An 11323-nucleotide genomic window follows, 5' to 3' on the forward strand; every position below is an offset into this window, starting at 1 on the left:
CCTGGAACCGGGCACAGTAGTGCACACCTCTAATCCCAGCACTCAGGAGGCTAAGCCAGGAGGATCTCTAAGAGTTCAAGACCAGACTGGGGGCTTCCTAAGAGAGTTCAAGACCGGTCCAAAATGCAAAGCAAGATATTGAATCAAAAAAAAAAAAAAAAAAAAAAGAAAAAAAAAAAGGAAAAAGAAATGAGGAAGGGTGTTTTGAGGGCAATTACTGCAATGTGTCTTTTACTGCAAAATAAAATTTTTCAATTTAAATAATCACTCTATACTTCTATCATCCCTCTCATACAAAGATCTGATTTAACCTGCAAATTTACTGGACCAAATTTGTCCATTTTTCTCTACGCTGTCCTTTATTTTTTTCTCATTTATGTATTTGGTACAGGGTCTCACTATGCAGGTCCAACTCTTAGTGATCCTGCTGTTTTCAGCCTCCCTAGAGCTAAGATTACAGGTGTGTGTCACCACGTGAGACTCCGCAGGCCCCGGGGTCAGGCCGGTGCAGCATGCAGGACTGAAGCTCAAACCTGCTCCCTGTGTTTGCCAAATCAAGCACTCAGGCCACTGAGCTATCTCACCAGCCCTGTATAGTGTACTTTTTAAAAGTTTATGTTAAAAATGATAGTCGTAAGTATGAAGCACATTGAATATAAAAAATTGTATGGTTCATAATGATATTTTAAAAAGAGAAATATAAAATCAAACAAATGAAAAACATTTCACTGGTCACCACTGGAAGACAAAAGAGTAGCATCCATTTACTTAGAAAATCATCAAAGGGGAAGAATTAAGCCTTTTTCTTGCCTTTCCTCTCTAGATTACATTTCTGTCACTAGATAGACGTACTTAGGGACAGAAAGGTCATATCTACAGATGAATTCTTACTAATGAATGCCAGAGAAATAATAGAATCAGAAAAAAAAAAAACAAAAAAAACATTTGAAGCCCTCATTAAATACAACAATTAGGGGGCCAGGGAGATTGCTCAGTAGAATAAGCACTTGCCTAGCTAGCACAAGGTCCTGAGTTCAATCCCCAGTACCAGTACAAATACAACAATTAATTCAAGCCACAATCATCAGTGAATGAATTTACTAGGTGAATATTTGGTTCTGAAGTTTACAGTGAGGCCAACAGCACCTGTGCGCACCCGTCTACCTCAGCGTCTCTCAGAGTGACGGCGCAGACCCAGGTGCTGCCTTGAACGACACTCTAGGAAGGACCCAGGGCCTGGGCATCTGCTTTGCTCTCCAGCTTCTACAAGACACACACACACTGCATGTCCTCAGACACATCGCAAGGGACAAAAATTTCAGATATTTCAGCAGGTTGCGGATGTAACTTGGTGATGGAGCACTTGCCTAGCATGCAGGAGGCTCTGGGTTCAATCCCCGGTACTGCAAATAAAATAAAATATGATGGCACAAAATGAGTGAACTAAATGGAGAGCTGGGCACAGTAGCAGGCACTGGTAGTCCCGGCAACTCAGGAAGGTGAGGCTGAACAATACCTTGAGGCCACAGTTCAAAGCCAGCCTGAGGGGACCCTGCCTGAGAAGGAAGTGGGGAGAGAAGGGAAAAGAAGAAAGGAGGGAGAAAGAGAAGGGCAGCTGGGGGGCAGGAGGAGGGAGAGGAGCACAGGAAGGGTGGCAGCATCAAAGTCCTCATAATTATCCAGTGAATACTTGCCATAAAAAAATAGTTCAACCTAAGTGGGGCACAGTGGTGCACATCTGTAGTTCCAGCACTTGGGAGTCTGAGGCGGGAGGATCACTGTGAGTTCGAGGCCAGTGTGGGCTACATAGTGAGTTCAAGGCCAGCCTGAGCTGCATGGCAGAAACCCTGCCTCAAAAATGGCAAAGAAAAAAAAAAACCTTCTAAAAACTCAAATTAGTTCTAACCATTAGATCAAAAAACAAAATAAAGGGCCAGGGAGATAGCTCAGTAGAATAAGCACCTGCCTGGTAAGTGCAGGGTCCTGAGTTCAATCCCTGGTACTGCAATAAATAAATAAATAATAAAGACAAAATACCATATAGGCATTTTACAATACCACAACAGGCATCTATATTTTATTTTTCTGTATTTGTACCTCTTCCTTAACTGGAATAATTTGTGCAGATTCACACAAATGCGCAATACAATAAGATAAAGGTTGTTTAAGTTATAGGGCAGGAAAAAGAAGACTGGAGGGCTGGAAGCAGAGCTCCAGTGGCACAGCCCTGGTCAGCAGCCCTGGGCTCCCATCCCCAGCCGCCACCACCACCACCACTACTAAAAAAGTCAGTTTTTCTAATTAGAAAAGGGAGTCAGTCACACCAGGAAGAGGGTCAGCAGCTAGCCTGTCAGTCAATGAGTGCTGACATTTTCTGTGATGGCCCTTTGCCCTCAGACCAAAGCACAGGCACACAGTAAACAATACACACAAACACAATATTGTTTGTGTGGTGCTAGGGATCAAGCCCAGCTGGGGAGATGGCTCAGCAGAATAGGTGCTTCCCTGGCAAGCACACGACCTGAGTTCAATTCCCAATTCCACTAAAAAACAAAACAAAACCAGCTGGTGTTCTATCCCTGAGCTACATCCACAGCCCATGCTCTAGGCTTACTCGAAGCCAAATATAGAGATTAAAAACAATTACGAGTCATTCATAGTGTCCAGAAATTGGAAAAAGAAATCATTTTGGTAAAGCACAACTAGGTTTTTGTTTGTTTGGTTTTTGGCAGAACTGGGGATTGAACTCAGGCCCTTGTGCTTACCAGGGAAGCACTTGTTCCACTGAGCCATCTCCCCAGCCCAAGCACACCTAGTTCTGTTAATTAAAACAAATCAAATATCCCGGGGATCCTCTCAGCAAGAACGCTGCATGCACACCCGCTACACCCGAGTTCCCCAGGGCTGATCTTTGTGCGCTCCCTGCCACTCACTACCTGAAGTAGAAGACAGAAAATATATCCTGACTGTGGGTTCTTGCTCCTTTGGACGTTGCAGATCCCTCCAGGAATCTGAGAGTAGACCGGAACCCTTCCCATCAGCCAAGTGCAGTGTGTACTACACAGGACCACAAGACACACCGCCCCAAAAGGTGACTGTAGGGGGCCAGAAGGTGCCACCCTAAAATAGCCTTCTTTGGCATAGTTCAAGCTGGTTATTCTAAGAAACTGCGGGCATAGTAGTAACCCTGAAAAGTTTCCTTTAGTAAGAGAAATATACATCTATAAAGGAAACCTACCTTAGTAACGTCTATGGGAAAAGATCACTTTTATTACCTGTGAGCCAGTGTCTGCATACGAAGATAATCTTTGCTTACCACTCAACTCCTCCCATGCCTGCCACATCCTGGGCCTCTACCTTAACTCCCCAGTCGTGTGTGTGTGTGTGTGTGTGTGTGTGTGTGTGTGTGTGCATGTGTGTTTTACACGGAATTGAACCCAAGACCTATTTGCCTAGCCCTTTTTGAGACAGAATCTCACTAAGTTGCTCAGGCTGACCTTGCACATGCAATTCACCTGCCTCAGCCTCCCAAGAAGCTGGTATTATGGGTATTATGGGGGTGCACCACCTCACCTGGTGCCCTCCCTGAAGCTCAGGACACCACATAAGCAAAATTATCTGACCCTGTTTTCATTGGACTCTTTTTATCTTGTTCATCTGCCTTATTTCTTTTTTTTTCCTTTTTCTTATTTCTTTTTAATTGACATCCCAGCCAGAGAACCTAGAAGGGTGGAGGGAAGCCATTTCCATTTTCCCTCCCCCAGGACAAAGCCTGCCTTCCGATGAAGTGCTCTGCCAAAGTGGCTGTCCAAAGGCTTTCTCCTCATCCCCCCCCAATCAGGCTTTCCAGAACCCTCTCTCTCTCTCTCTCTCTCTCTCTCTCTCTCTCTCTCTCTCTCTCTCACACACACACACACACTCTCTCTCACACACACACACACACAATCTACCATGGCCCTTATAGCGCTTACCATTATCTGAATTGACCTCACCTGTCTCCTCTACCAGGCAAGAACTCACACAGGGCGAAGACTTTGCCTCACTTACCGCATTCTCCCAGCACCTGGCATTGGTGGTCTACACTTGACAGGTCTGGGTGAGTGACCCTTGCAACCTACCTCAGATACTAAGGGTTCCAGGTCAGTAAGAAAGCAGCCCTGTCCCAGGCAGATCCAGCCCCTACATAAAGGATGGCCAACAGGAGTTTGGACTTGACCTCCTCAGCCCATCTCATGCTGAGCCCTGTGTTCTTCTCTCAACTAGCTTTGGAAAAACAGGGGGTCAAAAAATGGGCCGAAAGAGGACTAAAGAGTGGGTAGTACCAGGTGTGGGTGGAGGACCTTCTCCACCCTTTTATTACTGTTTGCACAATTAACAGAATAGACAGAGGTGACCTGAAACCCCAGAGAAGATTCCAGTGTTTCCCGAAGCATCCAAGGACCTTCCCAGCCCGCCCTGCCCCCACCTGCCCACTTCCTGACTCAGCCTTTGCCCAAGCAGTTTCCTGCATCCAGCACAACTTCTTCGCCAGCCCATCTTCTGTGGCCGCGCTCAGCAGGACATGGTCCAGACCTTGGGTAGTCGCTCACTGGCCCCAAGCCCACGCTTGGCATCTTATGGTGTCTTTGTCTGGCTGTGACTAAAACGCCTACAAATGTCTCCCCTAAACTGTGGTCTGATCTGAGTCATTCATGATACCCCCAAAGCAAAGCCCTGCTCAGCACAGGGCCAGCCCCAGAAGAGGCACTCCGGAAATGTCAGAACAGGCTAAGTATCCCTGGTTATCACCCCACCCCCACTTCCCATTTGTGCTTTCTTTCTGGAAGGGTCTTGGTGTGAGGCCCATGATTAGGGTGGGAAAGGGAAAGAAAGGCATAGAAATAACCACGGCTCCCCTGCCAGATCTATATGCTGTGGCTCTGGGAAGGCGAACAGTTTTGCTCGTGGCCTGTCAGTAAATTGAATATGTGTATCTGGGGTCCAGGATGACTGATCCCAAAGGCTTTGGTAAAACTGGAAGAACTGAGAAGTTGGTAAGCAGAGAGGGATAGAGGGAGGGGGAGAGAGAGACAGAGAGAGAGGGAGAAAGAGAGAGAGATCACAGATGGCCCCAAGTTGTTGGGCATAGTTCCCTGTTGCTAGCAGCTCACTGAACTGGGGCAGAGCCCTGCTTTAGATTGGAAATTAGGTCAGGGAGAAGCACCCATGGGGCAGAATGGCATAGGAACCTGTGGGGGTATGCGGGGGTGGGAGGTGGCAGTGGGAGTCGCCATGTTTTGCTGTTTCCCCTGTGAGAGCCAGCTGGTTCCTGGGGTCTGCTGGACATGGCCCACCTCACTCCTGCTGGGATCTTGACATTTTCCCTTTGTTTGGGTCCTGTAGGTCACATAACTCCTTCCTTCACACTGTCCAGGGAGACTTGGAAAATAGCACAGGCAGTCTTGGGTTCAAATCCCTACTCTACCACAGAGTCACCGAAGGACTTGGGTTGTCATCTCACTTCGGTCTCTGCATCTGTAGCATGGGCTGTGCCTTCCCAGGGTCTGCAGTGTAGAGGCGCAGGCTGTGAATGCTGCTGTCAGGGAGTCATAACCACAGGTGAGGGTCTGGCACATTCCCCCACAGCCTCGTCTCCCCACAAGCCTGTTCACACACCCTCACCACACAAACCACCTGGCTGCTCCTAGGCTGCCCCCAGCCTTGTGGCCCAGTGAGTCAGTCAGCCCCTCCATCCTGTCAGCACGGCCACCGCCACCTCCTCCTCATCCCCCACTCTCCTGCTTCACTGTGCCCTCTAAGTACACATTTTTGCAGTACAATAGTCCTCTCTACTCCCAAGAAACTGAGGCCCAAGGGCCACATTTACCAGATGTACAAAAGGAGCAGGCCACATGAGTGGGTCTAGACTCCCAGACCCCAGCCTAGAGCGCCCAGAAGGCTTTGTGTGTGTGTGGTGAGGGGGGGAGGTCATGCCTCGGAACCACCTGCAGAAGACTGCCCTGGGAGCAGCTCACACACCACATCCTCGCTCACTCCTTGGTCCTGCTCACTGTCGCACGCACACAGCCCCATACAGTCTCAGGCACGGCGGTGGTCCCTCTCCTCCCCCTCGCAGTCTGCCTAGTAACAGAAATGTTGCCCATCTTGCTCACTGCTGTGTGCAGGGCACCTCACTAAGCACATGTGGACTTCCCAATTTTCCTCCTGAGTATGTCCTGTGAGTACCTCCTCCTCCCCACACTTGTGCTGCCCGACACCTTTGGACTGGGTCTCTGTTGTAACCATCTCACCGGCTCTCTGCGCTCCCTCTCCTGGACTCCATCCTCCACATAACTTGCCTGACGCCATTACCCTGTCAGGTCCTTCTGTGGCACCTCCTTGCCCTCGTGGTGAAGTCCAGGCTTCCTCAGCCTGCCACTCCGGGCCTTCTAAACTCCTCACACCGATCCCTGTGGGGCTGTCAGGCCTGCCTGTCTGAGGGTTCCCCGTGCATCCGATACACACTGTACATCACACACATCCATACGACCCATTACACCCGTACATATCACACATAACTCCTTTACATCCATGTACACCATCAGTAACATGATACACACTCCGTGTACACCATGTACAGCTACAATACTCACCACACATGCCCCACATACACCATTTATACTCTGCATATCATACCCCCCAAGTCCCCATGTGTACCATACATACTACATACATCCTGTATACCCTCATATGCTCCATACACATCATAAATGTGCATTCCACACACCCTATATTCACAATACACCCCGTATATAACACACACAGCCCGCACAAGCCAACTTCCCAGAGATCAGAGGTGCTGGGCTTCACACAGTCCACACTCCACTTGTCCCCAGAAGCTGCCCGCGGATGTTTCACCATTGCTGGTCCTCTCCACAGAACGCCTTCCTGCCCTGCTGCAGGTCCTGGAGGCATCCTGCACAGGCCCTCCACGGGGTTCGAAAGAGGCGCATGTGCGAGCAGCCTCCTTTCTGACCACCCCTCGGGTAGGCGCGCCCTCACCACTAGGGCCCAGCCGGTCCTTGGAAGGAGCGGGCAATGCCACAGCGGACTGCCTCCTGCTCCCACGCACGCCTCCCCTCCATCTTCCTCTGACAGCCAGGTCTCTGTTCTCTCAGTGCCCAGCCTAGAAAGCCCTTTTCACCAGTCTCAAAACACCTCAGTCTCCACTGTCCAAGGACCAGAGATGTCTTTCTTTTACCTTTCCTCCCCTTCCCTTCCCTCCCCTCTCTTCTCTTTTCCTTCTTTCCTTTTACTCTCATCTGCCTTTTTTTTTTTTTTTTTTGGCATTGGGGGTTGAACCTAAGACTGCACCCTGCCCTTGTTTATTTTGCTTTGCTTTGCTTTCCCTCGGTGTTTTGAGGCAGGGTCTTTCCAAATTGCTCAGGATGGACCCAAATTGGAATCTTCTTGCCTTGGCTCCCAAAGTGCTGGGATTACAGGCATGTGTCACTAGGCCCACCTAAAACTAGTCACAGGTGTAGGCCTGTGACTCTGGCAGAGGTGGGACTGTCCACTTCCACACCCCAGCACAGCCTGGGGCCTCAGCCTGAGTTGGTCCCACCAGCACAGCGGGCCCTGAACTCTGGTTCCTTCTCCTTCGCCCCATGAGGTTTTGCGGGTCAGTGCACAGTTCCCTTCCCATACAGGAGGCAGACTCAATGTCGGAGGCCTAGGAGGGTGGAGCAAGCTGCTGTGGCCACAGAATGAGCCAGAACTTGAAACCTGGGGTCAATGGGGACCACGCAGCAGCAGGGCTAGGGGCCAGGTGGTGGACAGCTCCAGGCCTGTGCATCTGTGCCTGCCTCTTCCTAGACTGCTTCCTCATCTGCTTTCACGGTGATGGAAAAGGACACTGCCACAGTGGGTGGCCTGGGATAAGAAGAAGGTCAGAGCTGGGCCAGCAATAGTCCTGGATTTGCCTCAGCCCAGGAGGGGCAGCCAGGCACAAGGAGTAGGGCCCTGGGCCTAGGCTCATGGCCCTGGGTTCTTCTCACCCTCCTTTGCTCCTCAGACTCCCGCCAGCTTTCAAGCCTCAGCACCAGCCTCACCTCCTCCAGGACGCCCGGGCTGAATCTTCAGCCCTCACAGTGGTGAGCAGAGCCAGCACAGCCTTCTTTCTATCTGCTAAACTGAGCAGCCAAGACCCACTCCTAGCCTGTAAGTGGACACAGCGCACATCAGCTCTGTCTGGCTCTCTGCTGCTCATCATTTTTTTTTTTTTTTGGTACTGGGGATTGAACTCAGGACCTTGCGCTTGCCAGTCAAGTGTTTATTCTACTGAGCTATCTCCCCACTCCTGTTCATCAATTTAGAAGGCTTCAGGCCTCATCAGTTCTGGGCCTCAGAAGGGATTTAATAAAGGTCATCTTCTGGAAAAGTACAGAGGTAATGGGTGGTTGTCTGAGGGGCTGCAGGAGACAGAGATGAGCAGAAGCCCAGAGCAGAGTGACAGTGTCAGGGTCAGTGTCACAAGCTGACGATTTTGGAGTTGGGAGGCAGAACAGGGGCCTGGACCCTTGCTGGATAGTCACTGTCCCTCTTTGAACCTCAGTCACCTATTCTGCAGAGACAGGGTAGACCAGAATCCAGTCTTAGCACCTCCTCCAGATATTCTTGGAGATGGGCATGTCAAAACCCATAAGGCATAAGAAGGTGAGAGCTGGGGTCGGAGAGATAGCTCAGTAGAATAAGCGCTTCCCTGGCAAGCACAAGGGCCTGAGTACAATCCCCAGTTCCGCAAAAAAAAAAAAAAAAGGTGAGAGCTGCCCCATGTCTAGTATGTAACAAAAACAAAGTCTATGTTATAAAAACCTACAGGAAGTTTGACCAAGTTTCAATCTTTCTGGGCTTTTTTTTTGGTACTGGGGATTAAACTCAGGAACTTGTGCATGCCAGACAAGTGTTTATTCTACTAAGCTATCTCCCCAGCCCCTCAATCCTTCTGTAATAACTTGTTTCCATACTTTTTAAACATTGAGTATCAAAACCTATCTCTCCTTCCCATAGACTCAGCTTTCTCACATCCTGTGCTCACTGGTCCAGCCTGGCCTTTGGGGAGAACAAATATATATATATTTGGTACAGGGTCTCACTATGCAGCTTAAACTCATAGTGATCCTCCTGTTCTCAGCCTCCTCAGTGCTGGGATTACAGATGTGCACCACCACGCCTGGACTTGGTTGTAGGCTCAGTGTACCCACGCCCAGGGGCGGGGCCAGCATGGCATACATTACTGGGGATTGAACCCTGGTCCCTGCGCTTACCTATGCAGGTGCTTAGTCCACTGAGCTATCTTGCCAGCCAACAGCCTTTATCCACAATTCCTCTGTCAAGCTTCTGGCAAGGTGGAAACCCGCAGGAAGCTGCCCAGAGCAGTAGGCAAGATGGCCCATCCTCAGGCTCGGTCCAAGCACTCTCCAGAAGTTCACCTGGGCATCTTGTTTTGTCCCTAGGGTCTTGCAGGCAGGCTCGGGACTGACTTGCCCAAAATGTCTCCATGGGGGAGGAGGTTAAGACCAGAATGGGACTCCAGGCAGCAAGAGCAGCGCCTCCACTCTCCCTGCCCAGGCCACAGGAACAGAAAGCTGGTTCCATCTTGCCCCCACAGTCTCTTGCTAGCACTCACATTTGCTTGGGGTCTGCTGAATACCTGCTCTGTGGCAGAAAGGCCTCTGCTGTGTGGAGGGAGGCGGCACAAGCCTCCACATGCACAGCTCACTTAGCATAGACATGAGGACCTGTCTAGCGAGGAGGTGGCGACGGGAACCTGGGTGGCCACGCTCGTCGGAAGCCAGAGGCCATTAGCACAGCACAAAGTCCCAGAGATCTGAGCCTTCTCAGCAAGCTGAAGAGCTGACTGGCCAGCAAGCGCACTCCCAGAGGCTCTGAGCCCCATAGATGACGGGCTGACAGACAAGAGGCTTTCTAGACATACAGCTGGCGATGAGAACACAGCAGCCTCTCAAAGTAGGGAGTGAGGTTTACTTACAGGACATGCCGAGCAGGGCGTGCACGAGCCACATCCTAGACAGAGCAGAGGCAGGTGTGTGTGAGCAGAACAGGGAACTACCAAGGGCCTGGCCAAGCATTCAGCTTCCCCTCTTGAGCTGAGGTGGCCAGGAGGCGGGGACAGAGGTACCCACACAGGCAAGGACAGGCAGACAGGCACTTTCAAAGAGACACAGCCACTCCTGCTTGTGCAGCCAGCCACATGGCTGTCTCAGCAGCTGGGAGCTGGGGTCTAGGGGCTTGGACAGCTGTCAGCCCAGCTCCATCATTCACTTCTGTGGGACGGTGAGCCAAGGCTTGGCCAGGGCTGTGTACTGGCTGTCCTTAGCAGAAGACACTGGGGGACAGGAACAATAACCACACCCAAGGGCTGAATCCATGTGAATGATGTTGGGTCCCTGCCCTGCTAGGACTAGACAGCACAGCTCAGTCCTAGCCCAGAGTTTTGGGTGGCAGTGGCCTCAGCAATGAGATGGGGCTTCCTTTCCCATACACATGTCCCATAGCCAAAAACAGGGCTCCTCTACCTGCCCCTGCACCCAAGTCCTGGACTGTAGAGGACTAGGTGAGTGGGAAGATCCAATATGCTGGTTGGAATCACTTCCTCAATCCGTGGGTGGATTTTCTTCAAAATCTGGCTCTGGCATCCTGATGCTGACTGGTGTCAGGGTTCTGAGCTGCCAGCCTAGCAGAAGAGGTAGACTCATTTAAGTCCTTCAGCACACCTGCTCGCAAGTCATCCTGGCCTGCCAGAGGCTGACCATTGACACCTGCCAGGCACCATGCTGGGCCAACCTCCTCAGCTCTCAAATTTGCCCCTGGAACTGTAGGTCAAGACGGAAGGCTCTTGGCCCACTGCCCCCAAGCAGCCGAGTGCAGGAACCACTGTCCCACAGAACTCCACTGTGACTGCACTATCCAGCTCAGTGGCCATTAGCACATGTGACTGCTGAGCCTTTAAAATGCTACCAACAAACTGAATGTTAAATTGTATTTTTTATTTTTATTTTTTTTCTTTTTGAGACAGGGTTTTACTCTGTAGGTTAGCTGGCTTGAACTCACTTTGTAGCCCAGGGTGGCCTTGAACTTGCAGCAATCTTGCCATAGCCTCCCAAGTGCTGGTGTGGGCCACCACACCCAGTATGATCTTAATTTAAATTCAGAAAAGCAGGGTGTTACATCTCTGCTTCTGCAGCCCAGCGAGTACTCTGAAGGGTCAATGCATTAACACAAGAGTAGACAATGGGGTTGACTTTATGACTACATGAAAATC

The sequence above is a fragment of the Octodon degus genome, unplaced genomic scaffold (genome assembly GCF_000260255.1).
Source record: "Octodon degus isolate 3935 unplaced genomic scaffold, OctDeg1.0 scaffold00098, whole genome shotgun sequence".
NCBI classification, from domain to species: Eukaryota; Metazoa; Chordata; class Mammalia; order Rodentia; family Octodontidae; genus Octodon; species Octodon degus.